At 39.6% G+C, this 19457-nt stretch overlaps 1 protein-coding gene across 1 annotated transcript in view; it reads left to right on the top strand.

Moving 5' to 3' along the window:
- Positions 1-19457, top strand: part of RpL7 (ribosomal protein L7) — a 112806-nt gene that overhangs the window by 42068 nt on the left and 51281 nt on the right. The window lies entirely within an intron of this gene.

Below are 19457 nucleotides of genomic sequence, written 5' to 3'. Positions count from 1 at the left end.
CTTTTTGCCAACAAATGAAGCACGTGAGATTACATACTTCACAAACACTTCAATTAATAGGTGTGTATGGAGAGCACCTGCAACGACAAGCTCTGATTGCACCCCAAAGCTGATACCACCACACAACCATCACAAAGCCACCTACAAACCGTTTGCTCCGAGATATTGCAGGGTGAATATTGCTCCCCAGTCCTTCACTCTCTCTCCACCATCCGGTGACCAGAGAAAAAATCGTGACACATCTGCGGAGATATGTAACCAGTCTAGTTCTGGTAATGACGCACACATTCTAATTATGCTGCTCAGTGCTGGGAAGTCAGCTGCACACCAGTAGCGGGTCTTCTTGATCTCAAATTGGCGTCCAGAAGATTTAGTCTTGCAGTCCTATCACTTACATTGAAGTTTCTTACGGTCCTGAGAAGATTTATGGCCTGGATCGTGGTTTTGTGCCAATTTCATAAGACCTGAAGGACCAGGAATCTGTCATCTCTGGTATTTGTAAATAAGATGGTTTGACCCATGTCACCTCCGATAGGTACCAAGTTCACGGAACTGTCTCTGAGCATGCAAGACACTTCCAAATGAAGTTAGCTCATATTGCACCCGCTCACCCTCTTGAGTCCAGGCTACCATTAATCTCAGGCGTGACCGATTCTTTAATAATGTCCATATCAAACACAGGGATTAACGGGGCATGCATGTTAAGGGAAGGCTCAGTCATAAACACAAATTAAAGGACTTCACACCAGGACTGGGAAGTGACACTTTAAAATTATCATGGGCATCCATAGCTAACTACAATAAAACGAGTATGAAAAGGGTTTCCTTAGAAAAAAATGCCATAAGGAGCAGTTTATTGCAACATTTGGCGCAGTTAAGTCGTACACAGTTTACCAATACATTAATTTGACCGGAGAATAAAATACAAGATTCTTGCTCCACCGCAAGTGGTGTGGATCAGTTATACAATACCAATCCTGTAAAAAAAAAGATGTGGGGTTTGTTCCACCTTTCTTAGTGTGAACTGCTGGAACTGCCTCCATTATCTGATCCCTTGGGATCGAACCAGTGTGCATATGAGTGGGTGGTTCCCACGGACAACCCTTTCGGATACGGGAGCCCGAGAGTAACATAAATTTTACTGTCGGCTTCTCGGTCCATTTGATCAGATACATCCGGCAAATATGTACATTGCCAATGCCTGCACCTTGGTTTGGGTAATATTACTATGATTAGGCGGGAATTAATATGTGGACGGACCCTGTGATTCATCCAGTTCATGTTATGCCATACCAAGCTCGTCATTACACAGATTACCTCCATATTTGTTATGGTCAGGCTCGACCACCTGTTTCGTAAAGGTAGAGTACATCACTTACATAACAAGGGACTTGACTGGAAATATCTTACTTATCTCGGGCAAATACAAACAAAACTGGTCTCGCAGTAAATCTGGAACACGACCATTCGTCTCGTTACGAGTCTTTAAATCTCTCTTCCATTAAACATATAATTATCATTTGCTACCGGTCTCGAACCTATGATTATCATTATTAATTTTAATCATTATTATTTTTTCGGGATATTATCAGTTAACCTTAAATGAGAGCACCTAAGTGAATAGCGTCCGCAAAAATTAATTTGCTCCGGTCGGATATTATTTATTACGATCGTCGAAACTTCAGTACTAATAGTACTATTACTTGTGTATCATATTATATAATCATAATTATTATGATTATGGTTCCCATTTAAATTTGTTTCATCTATCATGATTAATAATCCCACCAGACGATCATTCATGTGGATTATCCACCTCTCAGATTTCTGGGGTCGTCGAAAACAGATGCATGTAGCCTATCCTTCTCGTACGTACTATAATAGTGTATGATTCGTGCACTTTCCGTAACTCGGTCTTACTCTGCCTACATCCCACGGGTTGATAATTCCATTTTCCAGTACCTGGACACTAACATTCTCTGTATTTCTCATAGATTTCTTTATATATATTACATTGCAGTTTCACATATATCGTAGCTTCATTATAAATCTCCCTGATGTGGAAATACATCTTTCCTCATACATCAGAGTAACATTCCTCAATTATCATTCACAGGGGGTTCATGACTGATTATATTCCATCATTGACATAGTACGATCTATTTATCCATTACCTGCATGTTATTCCTAATTTCCCCCTTTAGACTTGAGTTGATTTCTGAGGCTACTCCACAAATGATCGTATGGGTGTAACTATTCTCCCATAACTTTTAACAATTGTGAATATGTAATTATTACATGGTTTCAAACCACTATTTACTCAATAAAAATGTAGCCGTTATTTATAATTCATTAAAACTGCTATTTAAACAATAGATTTAGACCATTATTTAACATTTATTATAACCGGCGGCAGCAATCTGACTCCTTAATTAACACAGTTACTTAACACATAATTTGGAACCCACTCAGAAATTTTAAGGTGTCGCATGCGATTCCTAGTCACCCTAGCATTTTATCCATTCAGAATTCAAAGTTAAACACTGTTTACGTTTGAATATCTTTTTTACATCCCGACAATTCAATCCCTTTATAATCACCGGCGAATCTCGGCATCATGAATTCTTAATATATCATGACCTTCCCAACAAATACATAATAATAAATAAAATGAAAAAAAAGCCCACTGGCATTTCATGTGACTGGATTTCCCATAAAACACGATCAAATTTCATCCCACTTGTCATCAAGTGATTGATAGAAAAATAAGCAAACTATGGGTCAGTTCAAACAAGTACACAATTGCTTCAATATCGAGAAAAGCTCGAATGAACTAACACCATAAAGCATGCATTAAATAAAATACTAAACCCCAAATCTAATGTAGACTATTTACAACAAACAAATATACTACTGAAATCTAACCCATTATTTACGTTAGAAATTTTAACTCCGTCCGTCTATCCTAAATTATGTGACATAGATGTTGATTCCCATAGGGAATCTGAAATATTTGTTCCGAATGAGTAAATTTATAATACCAATATAAATGGTCCGTTATTGGACATTATAAATTTTCCAGTTAACTCATTCCTGTTTGCCAGCGTTTCGCCCCTGTGTGCTAGGCTGGGCTCATCAGTTGGTACCTAGCACACCTACCAAGACGCTTTCTAGTGCATACTGTGGAGGCCACTGCGTAGGCTAATTGTAGCCACTGGCAGTGCCAATGCCCCCATCGTATGCACTAGCCAGCGTCTTGGTAGGTGTGCTAGGTACCAACTGATGAGCTCAGCCTAGCACACGGGGGCGAAACGCTGGCAAACAGGAATGAGTTAGCTGGAAAATTTATAATGTCGAATAATGAACCATTTATATTGGTATTATCCTAAATTAATCATGGACTCGGGAAGCGATCCGTTCACGAATGAGAGGCCCATTCCGGCCCTCATCCATCTACTCCTGCATGATGGCTGGTTTCAGGTCATTAATATACATTACACTGAGGCGTTCAGCCATTATAAACACTGATCTAATATTTAACACTCATACATGGAAAAGTCTCTTTAACACATCGTTACACTGGGGTACCTAAACCCAAATTTTAATTCCACTAGTTATTCTTTCTCTTTTCCTGCAAAAGAGACTTTGACACGTATGATGTCGTGTTACCATATCGCCCGGCACGTTTCACGACTCAATACGGCGCGTTTGAAATGTTATCAAGCTGCCTAGTCCATTCGGCTCATGATGGGTTCATTGATCCGGCGCTTATTGTGGCTCAAATCACAGTCCTACAATACAGGTTCAAATCACTGAATAATAACGTTCATTACAGCTTGTTCTGACTTCATCGCACTGCTTGCTGCTCAAAGTTAGTTAAAGAAATACTATTTAGCACTCTATGATAGATACCCGTTTCCTGACTTTGCTTCACTTGATTTCTCGTAACTCCGGCTCTTGCCCTTGAATTCGCAGTTTAAATAACAGTCAGTTCAGATCATAACAAGATCTGGCTGGATTTAAAGTTCGCTCGAACGCGGTGTGGCTCAGGGACACGACTACTTTCTTCCGACTATGAATGAGACGTTACTTCGCCCGAGATCGGAGTACAATTGAGAGTGGTTTGCTCCTATCATTCGTATTTATAGATGAAAGGCCTCACTGATGGGTCAACTGATGTCACGCCTTGGAGAGAGGGGGGGGGGTAGTTTTCCTAAGTTGGCACTTTGAGAGCCGAGTAGAAGGTTGTAATTGATACCAATTAATCCACTCCTATGAAACATACACGTGGTTTAATATGATCTAATATCGATCGTAGATCTCGGAGATATTAGCGGGTATTGCTCCTCCACATTTCGCGGGCTAAACCACATCCTCATAGTGTGGTCTCTTCCCGGCCAATAGGGTTCGAGATGACCCAGTTCTGAGAATTTTATTCTTCAGTTTATTAAACTTATAACCGATTCTTTTATGCACGACATCTAAAAAATTCCTTGATTTAATTTAGGTAATTGCAACATCTAATTAATAATTAATTTCGGAAATAATTGTTTCAATTCATTTCTGTCAAGCTGGTATCCCTAGGTGGTCATATGATTTTTGTGATTGGGCAATAGCGGGCGGATACTTCGAATCTTCCTACGTGGCAACATAACGACACTTTTGCCCTGAGGTGCAGGGATCTCCGGCATACTGCTTCCGAGAATTTCTTATGTGGTGGAAAATTTTGCCTTACTGGGAAGATTTCGCTGCACTCCTCATGTTGTAACTAGGCCTTGGTCTTTTCTGCTGTCCTTTCTCTTCTCTTGCGAGGCCCGCTGGGTTATCTAAATCTTCCTGTCGGTATGCTAATGGCCCCCACTGCTGGTAGTCGACTAGCCTTGCCATTGTGACAGAATAATCCTTCTGGCTCCATTGGGTCAAGCAGCAGATTTGTACACATCTATGCTTCCTTCGACCTGAATTTTGTTCACTGATGTTTCCCATTTCAATATGTGTAACTATTCTCCTGATATCAAATCATGATTAATTTATGGGCAGTGCCACCCGTGTACAATATATCCTCCCTAAATGGAAACCTTTGTATGCTGGTGTTTGTTTCCAATTCTGTTTTAACTTCTTCTTTTCCTTGCCACTCAGTGTACAAACATTACACTAGCCTGCAAAATAAAACCTTTTATGTGCGATAAAAACAAAACTAGGTGATTTTTATGAATTTCTTAACGCAGAATTCGAGAAAAAAAATTAATTTTGGCGAATCATGTCTGGTTTGGTGGCAATTTTACAAAATATTACTTTGTTCTTACGTAAAATTGTTGATACTTAGTATTGATTAAATTTGATGTATTAATGTAAATTTCAGCTTGCAAACCGCAATCATATTTTTCATGCATTGAATACATATAAATGCTGCTTTGTAAGCAAGTAGGTAGTATGTATTATATTTTTAATGTATATTGAAATTCGTGAAACTGAAGCATAAAGCGCCTATTTAGTTTCGACTGTACAGTTGCTTTTAAATTAATATAACCGTACCTTGAATAAAAATTACATGGTTAAACATACATAGTTTTGTTACTTGCATTATGTGCCGGTTAGATTCACACCTCCGTTGTTTCCCGTGGAATTTCCAGGTTTTTGAAGTTCTTGAATGATCTCTAGAAGAGTCGTATCGTGCAATCGACCAACAGTAATCGGCCATCATATTCACATCCCAACGTCCCTGATAGCGTCGTTCTGCATCTTTGAGATCCTGGTGAAACCTTTCACCTTGTTCTTCACTGACAGCTCCGAAATTTAGAGGGAAATAATCCAGATGCGAAGCTAAGAAATGAAGCTTAAGGCTCATATTACAACCAAGTTCCTTAAACTTTACCAACATTTTCCTTACAATTTCTTTGTATTGAGGGTCATTAATGTTGCCAAGAAATTTAGTAACTACATCTTTGAATGCGTTCCATGCCTCTTTCTCAATTTTGGTCATCGTGTCTGTGAAAATTTTATCCTCCATCTGTTTACAAATCTGTGGTCCATCAAATACGCCTTCTTTGATTTTTGCATCTAATAATGAGGGAAATTTAGTGGATAATTATTGGAAGCATTGGCTACTTTTATCTAATGCCTCGACATACAGTTTCATCAATCCAAATTTGATCTGCAAGGGTGGAAGTAAACTTTTTTCATGGTCAATAAGACTTACATTCAAGACGTTTTTGGATTCTGGTTGTAGTTGTTTCCTTTCTGTCCAATTCACTGTATCCCAATGTTTATCCTGTGCCCTGCTATCCCATTCGCATAGGAAACAGGGAAATTTTGTATAGCCTTTTTGTTGTCCCAGCAACAATCCAATGATCTTCAAATCACCGCAAATTTGCCACCCATGCTCATGATATTTAATTTTTCAAGTCCAACCTTAAGGTCCCGTATGTTTCAGACATTTTTGTGGAGTGTGCAAGTGGACGGTTGCCAGAACATTTGTATTATGAAGCAAAACAGCCTTTAAACTTATTTTGGAAGAGTCAGTATAAACACATCACTTATTACTAGGATCATACTCTTTCTCTCCCAATCGACGTAGAAGATTTGAAACATCCGTACAAAATACAAGTTCATCTTCTTGAGTATAATACTTTCGGACTGTTATCTTTGAAAGGAAACTGCTTTATCAGTCCATCATAAACATTGCATAAGGGCTGGGGCTTTTAACACGCTTGATTATTCAAGTGGTCTAAGATGAAAGACAAACTCTCAACTGTCTTATCTTCAATCCTACATACCTCGCGGTCTATTGCGTATCTGGGGGAGTTTGTTATGAATTTACCAGGAAATCCCCAACTACAAAATGAAAATTTAGACAGCAATAAACCTATAATAAAATGCAAACAATAACAAATCAAATCACATAATTGTATTCTAAAAAATGTTGCGCGAGAACATCCCTCGACATTACATCTTACAAATTCATGCAGATACGAAAACACCGAATTGCGTCAACTAGTCGTGATAGGAAAAAAATAGCATCATTTTCGGAATCAGGGCAGCGATTTCCATAAGAATTACATATTTTCTATTTTACCGCAAAATCATGTTGGCTAGTGTTATCAAAGTGCATGAACATTATTTGATTGTTCCGCATTCATTATTTATGAATTTTTTACAAACATCCGACTGTTACCATTCCGAGGATTTACATTTTAGGTTAGCAATAAGGCTTGATTTAACGCAGGAAGGAGAGTTTTTGTTTTTCTCTTAACTGATTCATTTTATCACATTTTAATACTGTATATTCATTGAACGGAAACCATGAAAAGGTGTTTTCATGTAAATTGGTTCTATGGGCTGTCAATCATAGTCTGGATCCATACTGTACATCAGTCTCATATGAAAGCAAATTTTGCTAAGTTTGGTTCATGTTTGTGGGTTTCTGTAGTCACGTCCTAGTTCGTGAACCATGGGCAACGGCTGAGTGGCCTAGTAAGTGGTCCTGAGCAAATTTTGCTAAGTTTGGTTCATGTTTGTGGGTTACTGTAGTCACGTCCTAGTTCGTGAACCATGGGCAACGGCTGAGTGGCCTAGTAAGTGGTCCTGAGAGTCTGGATACCAGTTGCTATGGAATGGGAGTGGGCATCTCGGACATATTCTGAGTCGTGGCCCTCCTTGTGCTCAGGCGGCTAGGATTGTACAATTCACCGGTGGTCCATAACCCGTTAGAGGAGAGATCCTCACTTGGACTATGTGCAAGTAGGGCAGCATCCTTCTTCATGAATTAACCGAGCTCAGAACACTTTAAGCAAGTCTCGGACCTATGGGAGTAATGGAGTCCCACTCCCATTTGACAGGCGAGGGACTCCTTGGAAACAACTTGGCGAACGAAATGGAATTCGATGGGGAGCTATCAATATTAATGGGGCTTATGGAAGAAAGAACGTAGAACTGGCTGAGTCAGCAAAGAGGATGCATCTGGATGTGCTAGGAGTAAGTGATATTCGAGTAAGGGGAGATAATGAGGAAGAGATAGGAGATTATAAAGTGTACTTGACGGGTGTTAGAAAGGGAAGGGCAGAGTCTGGGGTGGGGCTCTTTATCAGGAATACCATTGCACGCAACATAGTTTCTGTTAGGCACGTAAATGAGCGAATGATGTGGGTAGATTTGTCAGTTGGAGGAATTAGGACAAGAATTGTGTCGGTGTATCCACCATGTGAGGTTGCAGATGAGGATGAAGTTGACAGGTTTTATGAAGCATTGAGTGACATCGTGGTCAGGGTGAACAGCAAGGATAGAATAGTGCTAATGGGCGATTTCAATGCAAGAGTTGGGAATAGAACTGAAGGATACGAAAGGGTGATTGGTAAATGTGGGGAAGATATGGAAGCTAATGGGAGTGGGAAGCGTTTGCTGGACTTCTGTGCTAGTATGGGTTTAGCTGTTACGAATACATTCTTCAAGCATACGGCTATTCACCGCTACACATGGGAGGCTAGGGGCACCAGATCCATAATAGACTATATCTTAACGGACTTTGAATTCAGGAAATCTGTTAGGAATGTATGAGTTTTCGCGGATTTTCGATGATACAGACCACTATCTGATCTGTAGTGAACTAAGTATCTCTAGGCCTAGGATAGAGAAAGTGAAATCTGTCTGCAAACGAATAAGAGTAGAAAATCTCCAGGGCGAGGAAATTAGACAGAAGTACATGGATATGATTAGTGAGAAGTTTTGAACAGTAGACAGTAAGCAGGTTCAGGATATAGAAAGTGAATGGGTGGCATACAGTGATGCTGTAGTAGAAACAGCAAGGGAATGCCTAGGAACAACTGTGTGTAAAGATGGGAAAAGGCGAATATCTTGGTGGAATGATGAAGTTAGAGCAGCCTGTAAACGTAAAAAGAAGGCTTATCAGAAATGGCTCCAAACAACTCCGAGGCAGACAGGGATTTGTACGTAGATGGAAGAAACAGAGCGAAACAAATAGTTGTTGAATCCAAAAAGAAGTCATGGAAGATTTTGGTAATAACCTGGAAAGGCTAGGTCAAGCAGCAGGGAAACCTTTCTGGACAGTAATAAAGAATCTTAGGAAGGGAGGGAAAAAGGAAATGAACAGTGTTTTGAGTAATTCAGGTGAACTCTTAACCCTTTATAGGGCAAAAGACTGGGGGTATAAAAAAAAAAAATTTTATGGTTAATTTGTACATGAAATATATGTAAGACTATGGATGTACAACTAGTTTATGGATTTGCACCTTATTTCATAAAATATGGGGTGGGAAATTATTATCCCACTGACCGTTCCAGATAGGTAATTCTTGTGTGTGGGCAGTGGGATAATAATTTCCCACCTAAAAATATTTATGATAATGCGCTCATTACTTATTAATTACTTTATGGACATCAATATAATACAATAACATTGCATACTACATGGCCTATGGATTAAAAAATGATAATGAAATCTCTCAAACCTAATTTACTTTGGTTGTAAAAAAATTTGAAAATACTGTCTATGATTTGTGAAATGGTTCAAAGCATGATTTACATAATGCAACATTACATTTCATGTTACTCCTTTTACTCGATACTACACTGTGCAAAGCGACGATATGTTTTTATTAGCTCAGGTAGATGGCTACCGATATCTGATAATCTCACCATATTTTCGATCGTTGCTTGTCCATCAGACCTGTTTCTCTTCCTTCCACGCCCGTTCACTGGGGAATAGCCAGGGCGTTTCTTGCTCGAAAATGACTGTATAAGTTCATTTACTAGTTGTGACCTTAACTTCAGGTGTGACGTATCTTTTTTCTTCTCTTTCATTTCCGCTTTGTACACTATGTATGAATTGACAATCATAATGTCCAGGAAGTAATAAAAATCTTTAGCCACCATCTTCTTGACTTCTTGACCTGCCAATAAAAGATAACATGAACCTATAAGACACTATGTATAGGAATTCCAATCATAATAGGTTGCGTGGGTTGAACAATGTTTTCTCTTACCAGAGTACTGGACACTATCTTCAGCATCAGTTTTTCCACCTTCCTCCGAGTCCATAGCTTGTTCTTCCAATATTTCATCCAGCCAGACTTCAATCTTTGCTTCCATATTCAGAGCAGTAGTAATCAGCCTACAAATAGTTCTAATATAATACTGTATTAAAACTATTATTATTATTATTATTATTATTATTATTATTATTATTATTATTATTATTATTATTATTATTACCAAGCTACTATTAGAGGAAACATGCTTTACCTATGTTTATGATTTGAAACCACTTATTAGAAGAACTAAATAACACAAATACAGTCCAAGCAAAATTAGGCGTAGATCTTGCATAAAATTCAAGTACTGACTAAGTGCAAATGACAATAACATCTTTGTCTGTCATAATAAGGGGAAACTTAAAACAGTTTTAGAATAAGGAATTGTAGTAAGTTTGAAAAATATGTAAATAATTTTGAAATAGCATCTAACTAAGTTGCAGAGAAATTATGAAATTATCATTGATTCTGTCAGTAGTATTCCGAATGACACAACGGATGGATCATTATGATATTCGTGGCACAAATAGATTTGCTCCTTGAATAAAACATGATAAACTGTATCTCTGAAGTATATACTAACCTTTAGAAATCTTCTGCCTTGAGTATTCCACACCTTCTTCCTACAAACACCGTTTCACTGCAGCTGAACACAAAGTGACTGCCACTGTACACGCGCTAGGAACCACTGGGATATATACTTCCCACCTAGTGATTTAGGTCGCAGTAGCGATCAGGTTATTAAGTTTGAAATGAAACTGTGCAGCCCTCTTACATTAGCAAGTGGAACTGCAATCTCTGAAACAACTGGGAAGATAATCTCCCTAAACCCGTTATGCATATACGAGGTGGGAAGATAATATCCCAAAGACCTATAAAGAGTTAATAGATCCCAGGGAATCACTGGAGAGGTGGAGGGAATATTTTGAATATCTTCTCAATGTAAAAGGAAATCATCATGGTGGTGTTGCAAACAGCCAAGCTCATGGGGAGGAGGAAAATGATGTTGGTGAAATTATGCTTGAGGAAGTGGAAAGGATGGTAAATAAACTCCATTGTCATAAGGCAGCAAGAATAGATGAAATTAGACCTGAAATGGTGAAGTATAGTGGGAAGGCAGGGATGAAATGGCTTCATAGAGTAGTAAAATTAGCGTGGAGTGTTGGTAAGGTACCTTCAGATTGGACAAAAGCAGTAATTGCACCTATCTATAAGCAAGGGAACAGGAAGGATTGCAACAACTATCGGGGTATCTCATTGATTAGTATACCAGGCAAAGTATTCACTGGCATTTTGGAAGCGAGGGTACGATCAGTCCGTGAGAGGAAGTTGGATGAAAACCAGTGTGGTTTCAGACCACAGGGAGGCTGTCAGGATCAGATTTTCAGTATGCGCCAGGTAATTGAAAAATGCTACGAGAGGAATAGGAAGTTGTGTTTATGTTTCGTAGATCTAGAGAGAGCATATGACAGGGTACCGACGGAAAAGATGTTCGCCATACTGGGGGACTATGGGCTTTAAGGTAGATTATTAAAATCAATCAAAGGCATTTATGTTGACAATTGGGCTTCAGTGAGAATTGATGGTAGAATGAGTTCTTGGTTCAGGGTACTTACAGGGGTTAGACAAGGCTGTAATCTTTCACCTTTGCTGTTCGTAGTTTACATGGATCATCTGCTGAAAGGTATAAAATGGCAGGGAGGGATTCAGTTAGGTGGAAATGTAGTAAGCAGTTTGGCCTATGCTGACAACTTGGTCTTAATGGCAGATTGTGCCGAAAGCCTGCAATCTAATATCTTGGAACTTGAAAATAGGTGCAATGAGTAAGGTATGAAAATTAGCCTCTCGAAGACTAAATTGATGTCAGTAGGTAAGAAATTCAACAGAATTGAATGTCAGATTGGTGATACAAAGCTAGAACAGGTCGATAATTTCAAGTATTTAGGTTGTGCGTTCTCCCAGGATGGTAATATAGTAAGCGAGATTGAATGAAGGTGTAGTAAAGCTAATGCAGTGAGCTCGCAGTTGCGATCAGCAGTATTCTGTAAGAAGGAAGTCAGCTCCCAGACGAAACTATCTTTACATCGGTCTGTTTTCAGACCAACTTTGCTTTACGGGAGTGAAAGCTGCGTGGACTCAGGATATCTTATTCATAAGTTAGAAGTAACAGACATGAAAGTAGCAAGAATGATTGTTGGTACAAACAGGTGGGAACAATGGCAGGAGGGTACTCGGAATGAGGAGATAAAGGCTAATTTAGGAATGAACTCGATGGATGAAGCTGTACGCATAAACCGGCTTCGGTGGTGGGGTCATGTGAGGCGAATGGAGGAGGATAGGTTACCTAGAAGAATAATGGACTGTTATGGATGGTAAGAGAAGTAGAGGGAGACCAAGACGACGATGGTTAGACTCTGTTTCTAACGATTTAAAGATAAGAGATATAGAACTAAATGAAGCCACAACACTAGTTGCAAATCGAGGATTGTGGCGACGTTTAGTAAATTCTCAGAGGCTTGCAGACTGAACGCTGAAAGGCATAACAGTCTATAATGATAATTTATGTATGTATGTATGGTTATACACTAAATGTTACATAATTATTGAATGTGACCGTGTGTGTTTTTTTATCTGGATGAAAAATAACCTGAAATGTATTTACAGGAAAATAAAGGCACAACATTTTTAAGGAAATATTTATATGTGTAAAGAAATAGCAAAAGAAGAGCAAATGAATTATTCATTCATAAAGGACATGCTTGTCACCATTCATTCCAGGAATAGCTAGAATATTTGTTCTTTCTACATGAATTGATCATGGCAAACTCTTCTAAATGGCATTAGTCTTGACTGTTGGCATGTAACTTGGCTTTATGGAAGCAAGTGCTACTTCTAATCTTTGTAATTGACAAGTCATTTATTTTGTTTCATAATGTTCACAATACTTCTTCTGAAGGTGAGGTCCATTAAGTTAAAAATACTTCTGAGATATTGAATGTTATTAAATGTAAGTAGCACTCTGCTCCTTTCAATGCATGTACCGTATTTCCTCGTCCATTAGATCCCATTTTTTCTCGCTTTTGTAGCCGCAAGAAGTAAAGGGGGGGGGGGGGGTTCCAATACAGGCTAGTCTTCCATTTCATGCAGTGACTTCTGGATATAAGAACTATAAATTGTACTTGTATGTATTCTACACTATTCTACAAATTTAGGATTGTGTTCTCAGTCTTTCTGGCTACCTTTGTTGGAAGGCAGTATTTCTAAATTTTAAAAGATAAAGAAGGGTGAACACTTGTGACTCAGGCTTACATGAATTGGTTTTATTTAGTCATTTCATATCTAACTCTTCTGATCAAGTTGACGTCAGGAAGGGCATCTGGTCGTATTAGCTCACTATGAAGATTCATCTCGCTCCATACTCGACCCCATAGACAAAATGGATAAGGTTGGGATTTAGTTTTATTTACTATATTTTGCAGCCTACACAGAGGAACCTCCCATTACATGGGCAGAAACAGAAGCAGCCCTTAACCCTTTCACTCCGGTATAGCGAGTATGGTGGCGTGACCCTCTGGATGTGAGCAGCAGGTGGGTTACTGAGCCTGTTATATGGGATGCTTGTCCTGCTCCGCTCTCCAGTCTGCAGTCGGCTCGTGACGTACAGAGAGGACAGGCAGAGTTTAAAAGTATTTTATTTGTAATGCACATTCGGTGAAATACTTATGATTATATTTTTAGCTCTTTTCACATTCGCACTGAAGAGTTATGATACGCGTGTTAAAAACAGCTGGAAAAAACTTAACATGCTGGCATTATAAACTAAACTTTTCAGTCTGGAATTAGCTGTGTTGAACTTGTTTCTTCTGATCCAGGTTCTCATTTTTTCAATTTAGTTTGCTGCTCAATGGTTCAGGTACATGATCTTCATCCTCACTATCTTCATCTTCAGTTGAATCGTCGAAGTAGGCAGACTTCTTAGATGACGAAGCGGTAATTGGAGTAGAAAACTTACCTGAAGTAGAAGGTGTGATTGAAGTCGTTCCGTCACTAGAAACAGATGACATATAACTATAGTCATATTCTTTAAAGTCACTACCCAGTATGAGGTCAGGAGCTTCCTCTGCAGTGTATCTTTCCTCCATCATCAGGCCTTTCAGAATTTCAAAGCGATTTAAGTAGCAGCACAACCACGTCAGCACAGGGGAGCAACTAGGCGCGAAGTGAGTAGCATGCTGGACACATTGCTTTCGTCTTCGAACTGGTTACTCCTGTTACCTGGTTATCATAGCCGTAACTGTAGAGTCCCAAGACAGTCACAAGAGACCTCCAAGGCAGTACTTCCCCAGCAGTCTGTCGTAGTGAAACGGAAAATAGTCAAAATACACGCGACTTCTACAGCAGTCGACTGGAGTGAAAGGGTTAAAAAGATGTCACGAGGGAAATCCTCTCGAATCAAGGTCCACATGGACTTAATTAAAGCAGTTGGAGTCCAGAGTTTACACTGGCTACACGGGGTGTTCAATACAGTTTGGAAAGATTGCACAATACCTAGTGATTGGAGCAAGGGTGTCATTATCCCCCTGTTTAAGAAAGGAAATTGCCAAAAATGCTCCTTTCTCATGGACTTTAGATTCTTGAGAAAATCTTAGAGAGCAGATTACAAGTCATCTTAGAGCCACTGTTCGGAGAGGAACAGTATGGCTTCCGGCCTAACAGACCTAATTTTCAGTGGTCTTAGGTTAATGGAGAAATATTAGGAAAAAGGCTAAGATCTGTTTATGGTGTTTTCCTTGATATTGAGAAGGCGTATGACAGCATTGCAACAGAGAAGATATGGGAATGTGCCGGTGTGACTGACGAGGAAAATTCAGATGCTGTATGAGCAGTGTTCCAGCTGTGTGTGATTGGGTGAAGGATATTCATCTTATTTCCAGACCAAAAGTGGAGTCCAGCATGGTAGTGCGCTATCCCCATTATTATCACTATCATGAACTAAATGCAATTGCTTTTTCTGATGACATTATGATCTGGGGAGAAACTGAGGAACACAAGTACAGTGAGAATCAATGAATTGGTTAAATTCCAGGAATTCAATCTGAAGATAAGCAAACCCAAAACAGTAGTGATGACAATAAACATAGAGCGACAACCAGTGATCATGCTAGGAAACCATCTACTAGAAAGTGTGGAAAGCTTGGCAGTGTAGTATTTTGAGATACACTAGTCACAAAGGTGGTGGCAAATAGTGCAGAAGAACTCTTTAACTTTTACCAGCAAGTACAAACACTCCTCTGTGATCCCATGTACCAACAAAATCATAGCTGATGATATTCAATCAGTACTTCATACCAATCATCAAGATTGCAGGCATCAGAGGTGAAGCTCTTTAGGTCCAAAATTCATAAAACAAAACTGGACAAGTGAAGGAGTGACTTGGTTAGAAAGGAAGCTGGGATTGAGGCATTGTTAGATCGGATCAGCATGTCCAGATTGAGGTGGTTTGGGCATGTAATACAGCTTATGTTAACTTGGAGAGACATGTGGCAGGTAAACGGATGGTGGGAAGACCAAGAACCCACTGGATGGACATTGCAGATTGGGGAAGGCAACAGGAGGAAGTAATTAACGGAACGTATCTCAATAAGGCAGAATAAAAGAGGCTCGCCAACAGTACCTGGAAAGCTGGAACTGTAGAATGATCGTTATGCAGTATTAATACAAAAGCAAGAAAAAGAACTTAATGGCCAGTCATTTGTGTCGGTCAGTTGGGCGGTAGGCCTATCGCACAGTAAACCTAACCACTGCTTTAATTTGAATTATCGTCTTGTGCCGCCAACTTCCCGCTACTGGCGTTGTTGTCCCACAAATGACCTCGACTTCACTGCATTCGAGAGCATTCAAGATCCTGGTCTTTTAGAAACTTTTGAAAATAGTTCTGTTTCGTAATACAACATCGAAACGAGAATCTATTCGCAAATGGTTTCTAGAGATGGTCTCGTTATTTTTTCCAGTTGGTGTGTGTTTACCAGGAACGACCCGTTACGAATAACGCCATACTATGTGTGTCTTTTCATGAGAGTTTAATCCTGATGTAAACACGGTATGGCCACGTCTCCGCCAAAGAAAGAGTTATGATTTGCTGAGCGTATAGTATCTATCTCCACCCCGTCAACGTCTCGTGTTCAAACATACTGTACTGTGCGTCACGTAGGGCAACAGTGCAAAGATCTGAACTTCAGAATAAATGACTAAACCTGGATTCTGTTCACTTAGTTTATTGAATACATTCACAATGCACTGCCTGTGGTCACTTCTGAACGGTTTTCCTCATTTGTGCTTCCCTACACGCGATGGCCCTACCTCTTGCTACATTTCTCTCGCTCTGAATACAGACTCACTGACTGCTGGAAGATGCAACACCATATCTCCACGCTGTACAGCTTGGGACTTTCCCCCACTACGGGAAGATTTCCTGTATTTCACCACGCCTTGTGCCTTTATTTCACGTTATTTAATCACTATTTTCTAAAGCATATATATACACACACACCAGTATATATGACAACCATATTTTAATTTAACACGTTCAGTACCTGCTTCTGAGCGGGACACTTGAATGCCTGGACCGGCCATTTTCATGCCCGGCCCTCTTGACGTGCATCACCTATCACAATTTACAATTACTCCTAAACTATAAATGTTAGAAAAATGATACTTTGTGCTTACCTCTAGTAAATATTTAAGGTGTGATATCTGGTGTGACAGGTTTCAAAATACGTCTAATTTTATACAGCCTAGCTGATTTTCGGCATAACGATTACTGTCATCGAAGTGAAGAAATGAAAGAATATGAAGGAAGCGTTTTCGGAACATTGTTTTAGAAAATATCGTAGTATGAATAACAGGGTCTTCGGTCCAGTACATTTTTATATCAGGATTTTGGACTAATCGGTTTCCACGATTGCATGATCGAATTCTTTGTGAAAGGCCGGGGCACCGCATTTCTCACTTGACTCGCGTATAGATTGGTCTGCTCACACACATACTGATAAAATTCGTCATTCATGAAAATACTCGCGTAACTCAAAATATCCTGCTTATTTTCTATTTGAACATTTATACCTGAATTCTCTGTAAATGGTGGAATGGGTGGACAATAACTAGTATGATAATGTATCAGGCACTTCATTTTTCTCTATAGGCCTATCGGATTCGGGAATCGCAATTTCCTCGTCACTCTCACTTTCACTATCTGAGTCTATTTCAGGAATAAGTTCATCACCAGAATAATCATTGTGAACAATATCTATTTAATCTTCTGTAAGAAATATTGTATTATAAGCCATTATACTACACTTGGTAAGGACGACACGCACTGCATTGGAATCTCAAGTACCGACTTGACGCGCGAGGAAGTTATGAGATTTTTCAGCTAAAACTGCTGAGATAAACATGAGCCCACTCAACGCGAGGGTTATCTCAACAAGGTCAACCAACTTCCTGCTACAACCAGTAACGCTGACTAAGGTGTAAGATGCATAGATGACGAATATAAACAGCATTGCTTTGCACGGAACATTAAACGTCTTACGCCGTCCACGGCCCGCAGCATAGGAGCAGGCTTGAACGTCTTACGCCGTCCACGGTCCGCAATGAGTTAATTACGTACTCTTCCAAACTCTCTAAATGTAATAAACTAAAATAAAATTAATGCGAAGTACTACTTTTCTTCGAGCTCGCAGTCGAGTGAGTGCGATGGTTGCCTCTCCAATCAACTAAGTCTTTGTCCACGTGCAAAGGCAACGTGCTCTGCCTATTTGTTTACGTCAGGATTAAACTCTTGTGAAAAGCAGTATAGAAAGTGCGCCTACCCACCCAGCTGATCGCTAGCAAATGTTCCCTGTGTAATGCATAGTGAGTGGAAGCATTCTTTGGATAACTGCAGCCGTCCACCCTTAAAACTTCTTGCCTTACCGAACTTTCCCATGAAATCTCTCGCTTTCGTGTGCATTGCAACACAGTATGGTGACCCCCCACCCTTGGGCTCAGCAAAAAAAATGCACTTTCATCGCATTGATAATATTGTTCGGTGCGTACAAATTGATTATATGAGCCACGCTTTTTCACTAACTGTGGGCGTGGCCAGTGTTCGTGGGTTCTGCTTCTCCTTACACTGCCTGCTACGTGATATTGTGGCATTCTTTAAAGCGCTGAATACAAAAGAATTATGATTTCACTCGATCTTTGCAAATGTGAAGCACGCTGTAGACACACCGAAGTGAGTGAAAGTGCGGAAAGCTACCCGTGCACATTCCGGAAGACGCGTTCTATCATGACATGGATACATTTTGAACTTAAATTTCTGTAAAATACTATTTTTTAATGTAAAGGCAGTTTTGAATTAAAAGTCTGAATTTTGGTAATGGGAGCGACACTGTTCTTCGAATTAAGAGTTATCCGTATTTCGAATTTAAAAATTCAAATAACGACCAAAACCACACCTAATGTTTCCATGAACGAGAGCTTCTTTGAATTAGGCAGGATTTTGAATTAACCGATTTCGATTATCGAGGTTCTACTGTACATCCATCTGCTCTAATCTGTTTGTCATATTCGTATCTTGATCTACCCCTACCGTTCTTACCACCTACACCTCCCTCAAAAACAAAATGTACAAGTCCTGGGTGTCTTAAGATGTGCTGTATCATTCTATCTCTTCTTCCTGTCAAATTTAGCCGAATCAATCTCCTCTCAGCAATTAGATTCAGTATCTCTAAGTTATGAGATATTAAACAATCACTTTGTTAATGATCTCGACTGCTGTTATTAACAGCAACTGTGAATGTTTAACTAAAGTAAACTAGTTTCCTCATTGCAAAGAGGTGCAGTTCTTTTTACACACACCCTCAATGGAGGTGAGCTGCGTGTACGATTTTTACTGTGTACCAACCTTCCTGCCCTTCCTAACTCTGTGGCAGTACAGGAAATCTGATCATCCCTTCCTTCTCCCCCCCCCCCCCCCCCCCCCCGTGAAGGCCAGAGTTAATTGTGCTAACCGTTTGGAGGACATTCTTAACTTAAAAAAGGCGTGTTTGCAAAGCGCAGGTCGGGCATACGAAATCGTTCACGTATTTGTGCAGTCATCGGAGCTGCAGTACAGTTCGGAGGCGGACATTTCTTAACTAAGAAATGCAGACATACCGAATGACAGACGTGCGTTTTCATTGTGCAGTTTGCAGGGACAAAACTATTTGCTAATTTATGTGATGTCATCACAGATGCAATGCGTCCTGTACCCGCTCTGAAGCAGAATCGTTGTTCTCCTCTAATGAATTACATTGGGGCGATCATATATGCAAGCTTTATTTTTATTAATTTTCTTTATCTCGAAAAGCCAGTGAGGGTCTAATT

The sequence above is a fragment of the Anabrus simplex genome, chromosome 1 (assembly GCF_040414725.1).
Source record: "Anabrus simplex isolate iqAnaSimp1 chromosome 1, ASM4041472v1, whole genome shotgun sequence".
NCBI lineage: Eukaryota > Metazoa > Arthropoda > Insecta > Orthoptera > Tettigoniidae > Anabrus > Anabrus simplex.
This window is presented reverse-complemented; position numbering and strand designations above follow the sequence as displayed.